Below are 12,068 nucleotides of genomic sequence, written 5' to 3'. Positions count from 1 at the left end.
CATTAGTTTCAATTGGCTCCCAGCTCAAATCCGCGAAAGGTGATCAGGGTGGGTGTAATCGAGCAGAAAATCTAAGGATTTTTCCAACGGGAGGTGGCAGGAATCCGAGTAAACTCGGTTGGTCACTGTCCACTTACCCTAGCGAAAAATTTGTGAAGATTGCACTTAAGCCGCGGTCCTTCACGATCCTGTTCAAAAGAGGATCTTGCGCGCTTTCCAAAATCGTTTTTGGCACGACTTAGTTCGTTGATTTTGGTCAGCAGCGAGTTTTTTAGAACTTTATGCTGCTTGTACATACTGTGAATAACGTCCTTATGTGTCTAATACACGACAATCATGCAGCAGCATTCAGTGTTATTTATTTTGTCTCGTCTCTTTCGTGTTCATTGTTTGGACTTGACGAGCAATTAAATTATATTTTGACTACCACACTATTCCTCCAACACACACAACAATACAATACAAGAACAGTAGGGAAGAAAGTGCGACTGATTGGTACCCGATCATAGCGATCGTCAGTCGAGTCCTCTCCAGCAGTAATGTTGAGAGGAAAATCTTAATTTACGACCATAAGCAGGTCAAGAGTCTGTACCGCACCGGCGAATACAAACCGGCGGCAGATTAGGAGATTAATAGAGGAATGTAAACCGAATGTGAACCCACTAGTTACTGTAGACCCAGGCGTTTGACAAGTGATGTCATCCCTGGAAAGGTAATCGCTCCTGAAAATACTAAATAATTACCTTCTGGATTGAGCCGACAAATTAGGCGATGAGTAAGTCCTGTGAGGCCATCCAAATCTTAATCCTAGGCACCGAAGAACCGGATAGCAGGCGGAGTCTTGCCCGGAAGGTGGCCAAAAGCGGAACAGTTGAACCAGAATTGCCGTGGACCCAGCTCTGTGACGATGTCATACCTGGCAGGTGATCAAAAGAAGTCTTGTTTCCTTCATGGAGTAATAACAAGCAAGAATAGGGGAAAGCCCCACATAAAATCTTTATTTAAACTTTTTCTTTTCTAGTTTCTTAATCCTAATATCCGTCGACACTTAGTATGGTTCCGTTGGTGAAGTTGTGGCCACGATCGGCACCGACTTGGGTGCTAGGGATTCTTCGGGCGATGTCCCACTACCCTGGACCAAGTCAGCTGATCTGGATTACCCGGCCTCACCGAACGCATAACCGAAAGGTGGACGATATCTGGAAAGAAACGAGAAAATAATGAATTAGTTATGAATAATAAAGTACAAAAACATAATCCTGTAATATTTTTCAAGAGTTGAACTATATGCAAGAGGGATTAGTGTGTGTTAGTCTTAGCCACTCTCCCCTAAAGAATGTGTGGGTGGAGAACCCCACCTTCGTGAACAGGAGGGAGCGGCAAGATGGCATATGTTTTTGGTGTTGTAATGAACCTAAACTACTCACCATTGTTATCGATGATCCATAGCCCAACGGGCCAGTTCGTGGATGACCAAGGGGCGAAAATTAATAACCCTCGGTCTGAGCGCGGCTGGTGGTGTTGTGGTGAGGGGATCAGTCGACCTAACAAAATTTTATTGATCTTAATTATCGATCAAAAATTTTAATGTGTACACAAAAATTTCTTACCTGTAGCTGATCTTGCGCGTCAAGATGGCTATCATGGTGAATCCGGGATTTTCAGTGGACTCCTGCAGGCCAGTCTTTGAAAAAAGACTGCGTTCCTGGCAGCGATCTTCCACGCACTATTTTGCCCTCTGTGGCCCACCAATACTAGTCAAAATTACCCTGAAATAGAAGATTTTCGTTATGTTTGTAATGCATTACACTTACCTTGTCCTTTCGTTGAATTTTCGGCCAATTTTCAACACATTTATACCGAACTTGTGAGTAAATTTTCACCTGAATACACTTTCACATATACGCAATGTAAACAATGCGATATGCTGACCTTTGACAGATTAGAGACGTTTCGGGAACTGTCAGACAGTTGACCCGTCAGGAATGAACCCTTGTGGTGAACTTCCGAATATGATCGAATGTGATCTAAAATTGGATTAAATGCGCATAGTCCATGGAAGTTGAAGTCATTGAAGAACGCTTATGTAAAATTGTAAATAGAGTTGTCTACTAATATTTTGGGATTCTTTTAAATAATTTATTTTAAATTGTAGTGCATGTCTAAATTTTAATTTATTTATTTGTATTTGTTTGCTATGCCAACTTTTTCAATATTTTGAATAATTTCAATAAACTTTGAGATTGATTGTCACCAGGACACGCAGAAATGTGCCTACAATGAGGCTAGTACATAAACAAGTGACCACTTACACAAGTCTGCGAACCCGAGGAGTGCTGAAGACGATTTTGGAAATGCATTTCGCTTAAAAAAATGTTCATTCACTTCGTGCCTTCACATTTTTTCGCCGGGGTAGTGGATAGTGTAACCGTTGGTCACAATCCTTAACGAATTCATGCTTCGCTTCAGTATTTTTATTACACATTCACCACACTTGACAGTTGGAAAGGGGGTGAAGCGTGCCGCTGTAAGTGAAGCCGATGTCCATCTATTTCCCGATGGGGCAGCATGGCAGCGCCCATGCGACAGAGCGGGAAAATGGATGGGGAAATCCTGGACTTGGGATCAACAATAAAAGCGCCGATCTGGGGAGGATCGGCCTCTTTTAATCTACAGGCGTCCGAGTGGACAGTTCGCGCTCGTTGGAGTGAAGGTAGCCAATCGCCTTCACGCGGAAGTGCGGGACCAGGAGGTTCCGTGAGCGCGCGTTCACCCGGATTGGTCGGCCTAGGCAGTATAAGTCGCGTCGCGCTCTGCCTACGTCTAATCGTCGTAGGACCACCCCGTCGTCTGGCGCCTCCCGCGCCATAACCGTAAAGGACGACAACCCTCAGGCCGCTGGCCTTCATCGTCAAGGAGGGACCCCTCTCAGCACGCTCGAATCGGTGGACTCCGGAGCGTGCCGATTCGTCAAGGAGGAAGACGCCTGCCCGAACGAAGCCAGCAACGCCCGCTGGTCGTCCAGAACAACATCCGGCGAAGGAGTCCGGAGAAGAACCGCTGCACCGGCGACGAAGACCGGATCAAGCAGCCCGTCAGCCAGCCCCCAGTGGGACCGACGCCGCAGAGTGGAGCTGGAGCTCCTCTGCCGGCCCGTAACATCGCCGGAGCGCGATCATCGACTGAGCTTGTAACGGTACGTTAGCCCCCAACAACCCACACTAAACACACCCACACCCACACTTACAGAAACAATAATAAAGTGCTGCAAGTGAAAATTGAATCCGTCGTGTTTTTCTGTTCGATCCCCATCTCCCTTGAATCACCTAGTAGTTTGCCGACCCTGGGATTACCCAAGTCGAGTCTCGTGCTTACGCTGGCCAAGCCACTAGTTTCATCATTCTTGACTTTACTTCGTCTTACGTCCTTAAAACGCTTCAACTTGACAAGTGAAAGGGTCGCACAGAATCCGTGAGGCCAACACTTTGGCGAAACTCCCACGAGGCCGCGTGCCGCATCACCCTCATCATCCACGCGTACAAAAAGAGTCACTTTTCTGCCGCCGGAAGACATCCGGTGCGGCGAGCGGGTGGCAGAAACTTGTCGAAACGACACGCTGACGGGTATTTGTCACACATACACACAGACAAATTTTCGAACGTATCAAGTTTTATTCCGTTTTCCGCGCTTTACATATCGTCTGTTGTGTGCTATCTTGTGACAACGACCATTAAGTGCTTTTCGAGAAAATCTATTTTTAAAGTTTGATGGTAAATAATTTCAAAACTAAAAATGATGGAGTCAAACTTTTTCAAGCGATCGGTGTGTAAACTATAGCTAAACAAACTCCCCAAGTTTCAACTGATTTAGTTACACCAGTTAAAAGATACAGTAAATTTGGCCTTAAATATTGTGAAATATTTTATGGATGACCCCTTTGATCAGTATCCATTGAAATTAAAAGCATTTGGGAGGTGCTGTGCAACCACAAAGTAACCAAAAGTACCGTGCGCCTCCATTTACACAGTTAAAAAAATGAAAATCACAAAAAATCGAAAATCCCTAGGTAGATATTTTCTAGGTCACAAATATCGAAAAGAGACCCCCTTAGCTACCTTTCCACGAAAAAAACATTTTAGGTACATTCAATTTCAATAATAATTGCCTTCCGCCATGGCGTGAAGTAAAATTGTACTACGTGTCACAAGTGTGCACAGAATTCCCATACATACTAAAATAAGCTCAAATCAATGGTTCAATTGACTTAATCAGTGTATTTTCAAAAACAAAAAAATTGAATTGCTTTTTAAAATAAGTATCAACACAATTTTGAGAAAAATTTGAAAAATTTACCACATTTTCCAACAACATATCGTCAGCTGTGTGCTATCTTGTGACATAGACCATTTTGGTCGAAAATGAGTTAATGATGACGTTTTACTATACTTAACAAACACTACAAGATGCTTTCACCCGATTTTGGAAACTCGCTTCCGTTTCCCGGATATCGCAATACACACTTGTGACATAGACCAATTTATCATCAAAATGATCGTGCACACTTGTGACACGTTATACATGGTGTTGGAAAATATGGAAAATTTGTCTTGTTTTTCACAAATTTATGTTGATACACATTTTCTGAAGGCAATGCAATCTTTTGTTTTTGAAATTATACTGATTAAATCGGTTAAACTATTGATTTAAGTCTATTTTAGTTTGTATGGGAATTCTGTGCACACTTGTGACACGTAGTACAATTTTACTTTCGGAACACACTTGCGATACGTGCTTTTCAGGTTTTTTTAAACATAATTTACTGTATCGTTTAACTGGTGTAATTAGTTGAAACTTGGAGCGTTTGTTAAGCGATAGTATACGAACCGATTGCTTCAAAAAGTTTGGCTCTACCATTCATAGTTTTGAAAACATTTATCATCAAACTTTAAAAATCGATTTTCTTGAAAAGTACACAGATAGCACACAGCTGAGGACATGACATGTCACAAGTGTGCACGATGATTTTGATGATAAAATGGGCTAAGTCACAAGTGTATTTTGCGATATCCGGGAAACGAAAGCGAATTTCCAAAATAGGATTAAAGCACCTTGTAGTGTTTGTCAAGTACAGTAAAACGTCATCATCAACTCATTTTCGACCAAAATGGTCGTTGTCACAAGATAGCACACAACAGACGATATGAGATGGGATGAAGTTGCTGCTGGAAAGTGAGCACATTTCCCCGTTACTTGACGTGTGTCATACTGGAAATGAAGGTTATTGTGAATTCGAATGACGTAATTTTACTTGACTGTATCAAAAAAAAAAAGAAAAAATAGTTTGAAGACTGAAAAATCTAGCCTAACATTTGAATAGATCATATCAATCTTGAAAAAGGCCGTTTTTATGAAAATATTTTATCGGATTCCTTGGGCAATTTTACTCAACATACTCAAAAATGAGAAGTGTCCATGAACAGGATGCCTTGATATGATTTTTTGAAAATAAATACTGGGATTTTCGGCACGCCGCGTGCAAAATCGAAAAAATAACGAAAACGGGAAAAGTTTACTTTTTGCCTTTCTTACTAAAGAAAGGTATAGGTTTTACTTTAAGGCAGGACGTCATTTCCATCTTCGTAAATATGTCGATTCAGCATGAATTTTTAGCGGAAAAATCGCCAAAAAATCACACTGCATCGATTTTCGACGCTCACATTGACAGAACTAGTCTATCTCCAACCCTCGAATTTTGAGAAAATAAATTCCGTGGAGGTCGAGTGATGTTCGTATGTGGTAAAATTTTGCAAAATTTTGTGTCGCGCCGTTCTCAGCTCCCATATATCCGATTTAGATTCTTCTAAATGCAGATGAAAGCTAGTGTGCTGAACCTGGGCGAGTTGCCGCGCAAATTTCGAAATATCCATCTGTTTTCGGATGCGGCCAGACTTTTCAACAAAATACACAGTTTTCAAATGAAAATATGGTCATTTTTTTCATTTTCATATCTTTTATTTATCTCAAAAATTGAATTGTTCGAGCTCTACATTCTCCCAAATTTTCATCCAGATTCATAATATGGTTCTGGAATTAGAGTCGTTTGATTGACCTGGTTGTTAAAAATAGCTATCTCTGATTCTGTCACTTTCGTAGAAGCTGAATGGCTAGCTTCCCTGCACCGTGCGGCACACGCGGTTCACTTGTATCTCGGTCTTGCTTGTCTTGGTGCGCTGGTACGATGAACCAAAACACCAACACAGTCACACAAAAGGGCTCGTACCGAAACTAGAAAACCAAAACCGCGGTGTGCGTTGTTAGGAAGCTTGCTATGATCGCGTTTGTCATAAACGCTTGTTTGATTAGAAACGTACAAACATATTGTACGATTAAAAATATTCTTTTGGTGAAAATTGCGTTTTTTTTTTTTGGAAATCATATCATTCATAATACTCATAATATCATTGTCTGCCTGTGTGGATCAATCGGACCGCGCGCTGGTCTCACAATCCAGAGGTCGCTGGTTCGAATCCCGAGGCGGACGCAAAAAATTCTAAGTGTAAATATAGGTATTCGGTGCCCTCTCCCCGTGCCATTCCTTCACACTTAGGAGACCCGGGAGGCGGAGTCTTGTCGCAAAAAGAACGATACACACCTGTGGATCCGTTGACGAAACCGCAAGGTTTAAGAGGGCCACATTATAAGGTGTTACGTCGATTCCGTTTTTTCCATAATATCATCATAATACTTTGCTTTCATCATAAGACTTTCTTTTGTGCTGACGTTATAAATAATCAAAGTCGATGTTATTAATTGAAAGAAGTTCTACCATTGTTATATTCTTTAGTAAGAAAGGCTCTTTCTCACCCCAGGTGGGATTAAATCGGGTTTTTTCACTAAAACTGCGATAACTTTTAAATTTTTGCAATGACATATAAAAAAGATAGTAATAAAAAAGTTTAACAAAACATTCGACACTAAACACTTAAAGGTACCATAAGAACACTAAGTTATTGTAGAGTTAAAATGAGGCACGCAGTTTCAAAATAAGGCCTTTAAATATTCCCTAAACATTGGAAGTTCAGCATACTGACAGGTATTTATGTAAATCTGCCAGAACTTTAAGTACTTTTGTACTACAATGGAAACATAGTTAGATCAAGCTGACTTTTTTTTCACCGAACAATAGATCCCATACGTATGCAAACTGCATACTCCTTCCACCAACAACGGGATAAAAGTAATTTAGTTTGCTTACCAGATATGCAGATCCGGGTTTCTTAAGGAAAACAACAGTTCCACGTTGATTTAGTTTCTTTCCTCCATTGTTGTAATGTACATCAAAAGCGCATTTCGTGCATTTTAAAAACTTGTTCATTTCTTTTGTTTTGCCCCCAAAAGTTCTCCAGTTGAACATAATAAATCATTTAAATTGACTTCATTTTACTGCTGTACCTTCATCATCGACATTGGGTCTGGGAGGTGATATTGGGTCATACAAATTTGTGAATTCCTATATGACCCAATCTCACCATCCAACCGAATGTCACCCCTGATGACGGTATCCAAATCAAACTTGATTATCAAATTATACTGTCCATTGAGCAACAATGTTTTTGCAGTCGATTTTTCTGACAGCGTTTTCAATGAATCCTGGAAGCTTTCAAAACAAAAATGCATAAACCCTCCGACTGGTGGCAAAAATAAATTGCCACAATAAATGATAATCCAACTAAACTTCCATCCCAATCCGCTCTGGCTGCTCTGTGGTGGGCAAACAAAACTGTGGCAACAAAGCGAAAAGTCCCGCGGGATGTGGGAAAAAGGGATCAAAATTGAATAAATTACTTAGTTTGATGCCAGAGCTCTCACAGTGCTGATCTCATTTTGGCTCGGCGCTGCTGTGAATTGCAGTTCGAAGAACAATCAATACCGTTCGAATCTTTTTTTTGGGAGGAGCTGTCGCGGGAATGGTTGAAATCCATTAAATCCTTATAAAAATATCATCCAAATTGCTTCCATTTGTTTCAATATCGACAGATTTATAGACTCATCCGAAAGTGATGAGGGTTCCACCCTGTCGCCCGGTTCATCTTTGCTTCTTCCTGAGGAGCAGCAGAGAGTAAATCAAACGTTTGCCGGACAGTAACTTTATGGCATCGCGGGATCATCCTTATAAATCGGAAGGTAGGAAAAGTGTGCTGTAAATCTGCCTGCTAAAATGAATAATTCAATTCGGGGAGAGTTGGATGATTACTACCTACCGGGTGCACAGATGAATCTCGGTGCGTGGGATGCAACCACGATGGAACAGTATTATCTATTCACTCTATATCATGCGAACCGCGCAAATTGGTTCCATCTTCCTCGAACTGCTCCGGTATTGTTGAAACACCAGCATTTCACCTGCCCCGTGATGTGAGCAAGCTCTACTCGCACTTTCACATTTTTTCCTCTGCCTCGAGTCTTGCATCATTCCGACAATGGATATCGTCAAACGGATCGGTTGAAACAGGTAGGAAAAAACTTTTCTCATTTCGGTGATTGATTTCTCAGCTCTTTGCGATTTAGCGTTTCGACTGACGCGGGTTGCGTTTCCGGTCAAAGCCGCATTAAAAATGAACCAAACTTCCTAATTTGACAAGCGACAAGGTCGGTCGAACGGTCTGGCAATGAGGCACAACTTTCCGCATGAGCCACATCGATTCCGGACTAATCCTTCCTGTGTACATCCTGTTGAATGGCGTGAAGCAGAAATGTTCATGTGCGAACTAAATTAGAGGCAGAGAATTTGGAAGCAGCTCAAACTTGGTGGTGACACGGGTGACGAATTAAGTTGAAATTTGTGTTGCGATTACTTGGTGACATGTAAATGAAACAATGTCAGCAATGTTTGGATATAAAGACCACTTTGAAACGATCAAATATTATGGAAAGATGTGAAAACTGAAGTGGGAAGTAAAAATTTAATTTTAATTATTAAAACATAAGAAAAGGAACATTCTCCGCCAATTCACAAAAATTTGTAGAATAGAAGTAAGAAGTAAGAAGCAAGAAGTAAGAAATAAGAAGTAAGAAGTAAGAAGTAAGAAGTAAGAAGTAAGAAGTAAGAAGTAAGAAGTAAGAAGTAAGAAGTAAGAAGTAAGAAGTAAGAAGTAAGAAGTAAGAAGTAAGAAGTAAGAAGTAAGAAGTAAGAAGTAAGAAGTAAGAAGTAAGAAGTAAGAAGTAAGAAGTAAGAAGTAAGAAGTAAGAAGTAAGAAGTAAGAAGTAAGAAGTAAGAAGTAAGAAGTAAGAAGTAAGAAGTAAGAAGTAAGAAGTAAGAAGTAAGAAGTAAGAAGTAAGAAGTAAGAAGTAAGAAGTAAGAAGTAAGAAGTAAGAAGTAAGAAGTAAGAAGTAAGAAGTAAGAAGTAAGAAGTAAGAAGTAAGAAGTGCGTAAGAAGTAAGAAGTAAGAAGTAAGAAGTAAGAAGTAAGAAGTAAGAAGTAAGAAGTAAGAAGTAAGAAGTAAGAAGTAAGAAGTAAGAAGTAAGAAGTAAGAAGTAAGAAGTAAGAAGTAAGAAGTAAGAAGTAAGAAGTAAGAAGTAAGAAGTAAGAAGTAAAAAGTAACAAGTAAGACGAAAGAAATAAAAAGAAAACACAGACAGAAAAAAAACTAAAAACGAACAAAACATACCACATAAAAGTCAGTATTGATTTCAGTTTCACCCCAACATATTTGCATGTTAAACGACTATCAACAGCACAACAAAATCTAAACAAGTTTTTAGTCCTTGAAGCTACACTTTTCACAACAACAAAAAGTATGTTTACGCAATCTGCCGTTACACTGAAGCAGTACATTGAGCAGTGCTCAGCAGAAAGACAAAGCGGCAAGAAACAATAGCAACTTCATCAACATTGAACTACCCACGCTGCTGCTGCCAGCGTTCGACATTCTACCTGTCGAACACGGGTGCGGTTGTTCGGTTTGATGATGATGATGATGGCTGATAGGATTTCGCATCTTGAGCTGCCATGATGACAAATTGGTCCAGCGTTTTCTTTTTTCCTTCTCTGCTGTGTCCTTTTTGCTGTCGAATCACGTGTTTGCAAGACTCTGCCTTCTGTTTCATTGTGTGGCTCAACGAGAGTCACTTCACGTCGAGCACTGATTTACGTAACGCGCGTAATGGCAAAAGGGATTACTTCTCGACGTTTGATGCCAAGTTAGGAAGGGTTTATGGTTGCAAGGTTTACCTTCCAACTAGAATGTCATGAGTTCAATCTTCTGGGTTGCAATTTTTAAAACTTTAATTGCGGGAAACCATGCCCTTTCTCTTTTAATTCATATTTAATACAATTATCCTCCCCAATCATAAAAAAACTGAGATCTCCAAACAGACTCCTTCAGTGCTCCGCAAATTTGAACAGCGTCTCGTGAGCGAATCCAAACAACTTCCGGCGTTTTCAGCTTTAATCAACAAAGTAGATGATTAAACATTCGCAAAGTGGAGAAGATGCTCTGGGGCCGCGCTCTGTCAGTCGTCGTTGTCTCTCACAGCGATCATAATGAACTGTGCTGCTGGTAGTAAGGAGCAAGAAGGATGATGATGAGCGACTAAGTCGACGGCAAATATACTTGAGTGAGAGCGCTGCTGGAAAAGCGACATTCTTTGCAGCAGCAACGGCAGGAGTAGAGTATAAGGTTCGCCACCCTAAAACAACACCAAAAGTGTTTGAGCTAGCAATTCAGTTCTAATACACCTTCTTCCACTGCGACTGCTGGAACTATACGCAGTCCTCAGTCCGCGAAGAAAAATCCAAACATTAACATAAATTTAAAAGCAAACTGTGCTGTGCCTCTAGTGGAGAGAATTTTGCTTTTTTCTAGGCAGAATTTGGTGGGGTGAGACGTCTAGCCTTGCTAGAGAGGCCATTCAGAAACAAAGTAACACACATAACCTCTTTTTACTATATTTTAATTTAAAATTAATGTTTCGAAGAATTTGTTCTACATTATATCAAATCTAGACTTTTTCAAAGTACCAAAGAAACAATTGTAATAGTTTAGTGTATCTCGCTCACTCCAAAGTATTTTGAAGAAATAAAGTGTGAGCAAGATGCAATGAATATTTGCCAAGGTTTTTTTAAACAGTCCAAAATTTCTTTCAGCAATTTTGTGATTGACACTTGTTTTCAAACCTCTTTTGTACCAATCTGAAACTCTTCCAAAAATCCTTTTAAAACTCAAAAACAGCGCTGTTATAGTTTTTGGACGGTCCCCAAGAGGGAAAAACATACCGAGCGAACCCCCGTGTTTGTTGTATTAGCCGGCGAGTAAAAACCGGAAAAAGGGGAAGCAAACATCAGAAGCATGTTTTCTTCTTATTATATTATAAGGAGAAACACTCTCCGCTTACCATAGCAGAGGGGCACGACCAACCTGGGTGAAGGAGAGTATTAGGGGGACAGGAACAACAACCCCTGTGCAGCATCCATGACCAACAGCCTCAGCAGCAGCAGTGGTTTGAGTGACCACCCTCCCCCTTTGGCTGGTCAGTAGGGTGACACTCATCATATGACGTGAATCTTTTGCAAAATGTTTTTTCTTTTAAACTAAACATCAAATTAAGCTCATTTTCAGTTCAAAAACGTTAAGTATTTTCTTGAGGTGTCGTGACTTGATGAGCGCAGGGGTCACCCTATTGGTCACGAGCTCTATGAGGGTGGAACAGCTGCCCAGGAGGAGGTAAAAACGAAAAACTGAAACTGGAACCGTAAACATGAACAGTTTATATACATTTTAAGAAAGTGTACGGTTTCACGAGCTTGGTGGCCGACTGGACTGAACTGGCTGGGGTAGTTTTCCCAAGATGAAACAACAATAAACTGTGAAAGGGCAGAAAAAGAAGCCTTCAGCTTCAGAACCCCAAAGAACCGAATTGAGCCTCGTAATCTTGCGGTTGTAGATGGCAGATGATAAAAATATATGGCAAAGGCAACAGTGTTACGCTATTTCAGAGTGTTTTTTTTTTCTTCGTACTAGCAAGCACGAGAAAGTGCCTTTATAATTGGAATGCAAAAACTCAGCCCG

General features: G+C 40.6%; 1 protein-coding gene and 1 long non-coding RNA gene across 2 annotated transcripts in view; one reads left to right on the top strand and one right to left on the bottom strand.

The window, feature by feature from the left end:
• LOC6030880 (Down syndrome cell adhesion molecule-like protein Dscam2) overlaps positions 1-12,068 on the top strand; it is a 176,408-nt gene that overhangs the window by 64,262 nt on the left and 100,078 nt on the right.
• Positions 1,014-1,653, bottom strand: LOC119768592. The gene is made up of 3 exons (XR_005278088.1): positions 1,611-1,653; positions 1,428-1,544; positions 1,014-1,199 (listed from the first exon to the last, which is right to left on the bottom strand). It is a non-coding gene; the product is annotated as an uncharacterized LOC119768592 (long non-coding RNA).

Source organism: Culex quinquefasciatus, chromosome 3, assembly GCF_015732765.1.
Source record: "Culex quinquefasciatus strain JHB chromosome 3, VPISU_Cqui_1.0_pri_paternal, whole genome shotgun sequence".
Lineage (NCBI taxonomy): Eukaryota > Metazoa > Arthropoda > Insecta > Diptera > Culicidae > Culex > Culex quinquefasciatus.
This window is presented reverse-complemented; position numbering and strand designations above follow the sequence as displayed.